Raw genomic sequence first — 4654 nt, forward strand, 5'->3', positions numbered from 1 at the left:
TGTCAATTGCTTTTGTTTTTTTGAATGTATGATTAAACAGTGCATATTTGAAGTTGTAACTTTAGAATGTTGGCTCTTGAAAGAATAAGGAAAAAGGAAAAGTATTATTGATAATCTGAAAAATCTAAAAATTGGCTCTTGAAGCAAGAAAAAGCAGAAAAAATTAGATGCATGCGAAAAAAATGGCGAAAAAAATGGTGAAAAAAAAAGAAAAAAATAAAAAGCAGAAAAATCCATTACTGCCCAAAAATGCAGGAAAAGGAGGGCAGATTGAAAAAGCTAATAACCCTTCAAACCAAAAGGCAAGGGTAAAAGGACCCAAGGCTTTAAGCATTAATGGATAGAAGGGCCCAAAGGAATAAAATTCTGGCCTAAGCGGCTCAACCAAGTTGTCCCTAACCATGTGCTTGTGGCATGAAGGTGTCAAGTGAAAAGCTTGAGACTGAGCAGTTAAAGTTGTGGTCCAAAGCAAAAAGAGTGTGCATAAGAACTCTGGATACCTCTATCTGGGGACTCTAGCAAAGCTGAGTCATAATCTGAAAAGGTTCACCCAGTTAAAGTGTCTGTGGCATGAATATATCCGGTGGTAATACTAGAAAACAGAGTGCTTAGGATCACGGGAAAGACTCAGAAAGCTGTGTTCAAGAATAAAAAAATAAGCTTAATTAGGAAAGTTAATAATATCATCTGGATTCTAAGTTCCTAAAGATGCCAACATCTATGAGTTTCAATGGATGGTGAGATGCCAAAACTATTCAGAAGTAAAAAGCTACTAAGTCCCGCTCATCTGATTTTAACTAATCTTCATTTGGAACTTAGAAATTTATTGTATCTTAATTTTCTTTTCTATCCTACTATGTTTTTAGTTGCTTGGGGACAAGCAACAGTTTAAGTTTGGTGTTGTGATGAGCGGATATTTTATATGCTTTTTGACATCATTGTCATATAGTTTGTAGTAGTTTTTGTTTAGTTTTTATTAAGTTTTTATATGTTTTAGTGTTAAATTCACATTTTTTATTCTACTATGAATTTTTGTGTTTTTAGATAATTTCAGGTATTTTCTAGCTGAAATTGAGGAGCTGGAGCAGAAGTCTGATCTAGAGACAGAGAAAGCACTACAGAGTTTTTCTAGAGCTTTCCAGCAGTATATAATAGTCTATACTTTGCTTTGGATTAGAATGCACAAAACTGGCGTCCAATGTCAGCTACCTACCCCCTTCCAGGCGTCCAGTGCCCAAAGAGCAGAGACCAATGTACAATCGCCCAAAGAGGACCCCTAGCTGGAGTTCCACACCCAAGAGACCTCATAGCACGTGGATTTTAGCACTAAATAGACTGTTTACCCTTACTAGTCATCTGTTTAGTAACCATATTCGCATACCATACATGTTTTACATTGTTTTTACTTTAGTATGAGTTTCTAAACCTCCTAGGTTGAGGGGAGGAGCTCTGCTGAGTCCTATGAATTAATAAAAGTATTATTGTTTCTTCTTCGATCAGTGTTTGATTTACTTCTAAGATGTATATCCGATCTTCATCGTGGTGAACAGGATAATCTGACAAGTTAGCTCTGTTCATCACATTAAGACGAATGTGCCTGACAAACACCTGCGATTAGTTGGGTTCGTGTGAATACTTGGAAGGAAAGCACGAGCCAACAGCTATGTTTATACATCTCTCAGACGGTGGTGCACGAAAATTACACTCACACTATATAATTCCGCACAACTAACCAGCAAGTGCACTGGGTCGTCCAAGTAATACCTTACGTGAGTAAGGGTCGATCCCACGGAGATTTCCGGCTTGAAGCAAGCTATGGTTATCTTACTTTTCTTAGTCTGGATACCAATAGGGTTCTTTAGTTTCAGTTGTAAAAAGTGAAAGAGCATGAAATGAGTAATTGTTACGCAGTAATGGAGAATGTGTTGGAGTTTTGGAGATGCTTTGTCTTCTGAATCTCTGCTTTCTCCCTATCTTCTTTTTCACGCACTCAAGGTTCCTTCTATGGCAAGCTGTGTGTTGGTGGATCACCGTTGTCAATGGCTACCATCCGTCCTCTCAGTGAAAATGGTCCAAGTGCGCTGTCACCGCACGGCTAATCATCTGTCGGTTCTCGATCATGTCGGAATAGGATCCATTGATCCTTTTGCGTCTGTCACTACGCTCAACACTCGCGAGTTTGAAGCTCGTCACAGTCATCCAATCCCTGAATCCTACTTGGAATACAATAGACAAGGTTTAGACTTTCCGGATTCTCAAGAATGCCGCCAATAGATTCTAGCTTATACCACGAAGATTCGGATTAAGAAATTCAAGAGATATTCATTCAATCGAAGGTAGAATGGAGGTGGGTGTCAGGCACGCATTCATAGATTGAGAATGGTGATGAGTGTCACGGATCATCACCTTCGTCATGGTTAAGTACGAATGAACATCTTAGAGAGAAACAAGCGTGTTTGAATAAAAAACAGAAATAATTACATTAATTCATCGAGACGCTGCAGAGCTCCTCACCGCCAACAATGGAGTTTAGAGACTCATGTCGTCAGAGAATACAAAGTTCAGATCTAAAATGTCATGAGGTACAAAATAAGTCTCTAAAAGTTGTTTAAATACTAAACTAGTACCTAGGTTTACAGAAAATTAGTAAACTAGGATACATAGTGCAGAAATCCACTTCTGGGGCCCACTTGGTGTGTGCTAGGGCTGAGACTTGAGCTTCTCACGTGCTTGGGCTGTTTTTGGAGTTAAACATCATGTTGTAACCTATTTCTGGCGTTTAACTCCAACTTGCAACCTGTTTCTGGCGTTCAACGCCAGAATGCAACATGGAACTGGCGTTAAACGTCAGTTTATGTCGTTTATCTTCGAGAAAAGTATGAACTATTATATATTGCTGGAAAGCCTTGGATGTCCAGCCTGCCTCTGGCGACTGGTTTGAGATCTTCTCTCTTGAGTTGATTTGGGACACCCTTCGTGCTGGTTGTCCACTTGGTTCCAGGGAGGCATATGTCCTCTAGAATTTCATCCAAGCCCTTATTTGTTCTCATCATTCTCCTATTAAAGGAGTCTGGGTCATCTTTCAGCTGAGGTAGCTTAAAGATCTCCCTGATTTTGTCAGGGTGGAGGTGAACAATCTTCCCTCTGACCAAAGTCCGATAGCCATAGAAGGCGGTTCCAGCTATTCTCTGCTTGTCTGTTTGCCACAGATTAGAGTAGAATTCCTGAACCATGTTTCTTCTCACCTTTGTTTTAGGATCAGCTAGGATTTCCCAGCTCCTATTTTGAATTTGCTCTTGGATCTCCGGATATTCGTCTTCTTTCAGATCGAATTTAACTTCCAGGATCACTGACCTTAGACCCATTATTTTGTAGTAATGGTCTGAATGTTCTTTTGGTTAAGAACTTCCCTTGATTCTAAAGTGGTTTTGGAATATTCTCTTTCTTTCCTCTTGGAGTGGTTTGTTTTCCCTTAGGAGCCATGATCTTAGTAGGTATTAGTTTAGTGATCACGGATAAACACACCAAACTTAGAGGTTTGCTTGTCCTCAAGCAAAAGAAAGGAAAGCAGAAGGATAGAAGGAGAGCCAATTTCAAATTGTGGATGAGAGGAGGGAGGCCGAACGTGGATTTAAAGGGAAGGGGGTGCATTTTCAAAAATTTTGAAAAAGATAAGATAGAAGATATGATTTGTAAAAGATAAGTATGATGGGAAAAAGATGTAATTTAAAATTGAAAAGTTAAGAAATATATTTGAAAAAGATAAATCTGAATTTTGAAAAGAAGATATGATGAGTTTAAAAAGATTTTGAGAAGAATTTAAAAAGATTTGAAAAGAATTCAAAAAGATAATTGAGTTTTGAAAAAGGTTTGAAAAGATTTTGAAAAAATTAAGAAACATGTTTAGGATTAAAAATTTTTGGAATTGAAGTTGAAAGATGAGAGTTTGTAACATGTTTATGCAAGAAATCATGAATTGAAACATGAAAAATGGAAAAAAATTTGAAATGAAAACGAATTTACCTCCTCCCCACAATCCTGGCGTTAAACACCCAAACGTTGCATGTTTTGGGCGTTTAACGCCCCTTTGTAGCTTCTACTAGGCATTTAACGCCCAGCTGTAGCATCTGGCTGGCGTTAAACGCCAGAAAATCCTTTATCACTGGGCGTTTTTCTGAACGCCCAGGATGCTGCAAATCTGGAGTTAAATGCCCAGAAGTTGCTTCTTTCTGGCGTTTAACGCCCAAATGGCTATCTCTACTACCGTTAAATGCCCAGTAGATGCTTCTTTTGGGCGTTAAATGCCCAAAACAACTCTTACTGGCTTTTTCACACCAGTGAGCTTCTTTTTGCTGTTTTATCCTCTGAATCCTTCTGTAACTCTGTGAACTCATACAATTGCTATTTTACCTTAAAGATATTTAATATGAACCTGTAAAATTCAATTAATTGACAAATAAGCTTTGTTAATGGCTGGGTTGCCTCCCAGCAACACTGAGCTTTAATCAAGTCTCAGTTTTGAACATTCTTGCTCAAAATTGCTTTCAAGATAATGTTTGACTCTCTGTCCATTAACAATGAACTTTTTGTTAGAATCATTATCCTGAAGCTCTACGTATCCATATGGTGACACACCTGTAATCACATATGGTCC

This window comes from Arachis duranensis, chromosome 5, assembly GCF_000817695.3.
Source record: "Arachis duranensis cultivar V14167 chromosome 5, aradu.V14167.gnm2.J7QH, whole genome shotgun sequence".
Classification (NCBI taxonomy): domain Eukaryota; kingdom Viridiplantae; phylum Streptophyta; class Magnoliopsida; order Fabales; family Fabaceae; genus Arachis; species Arachis duranensis.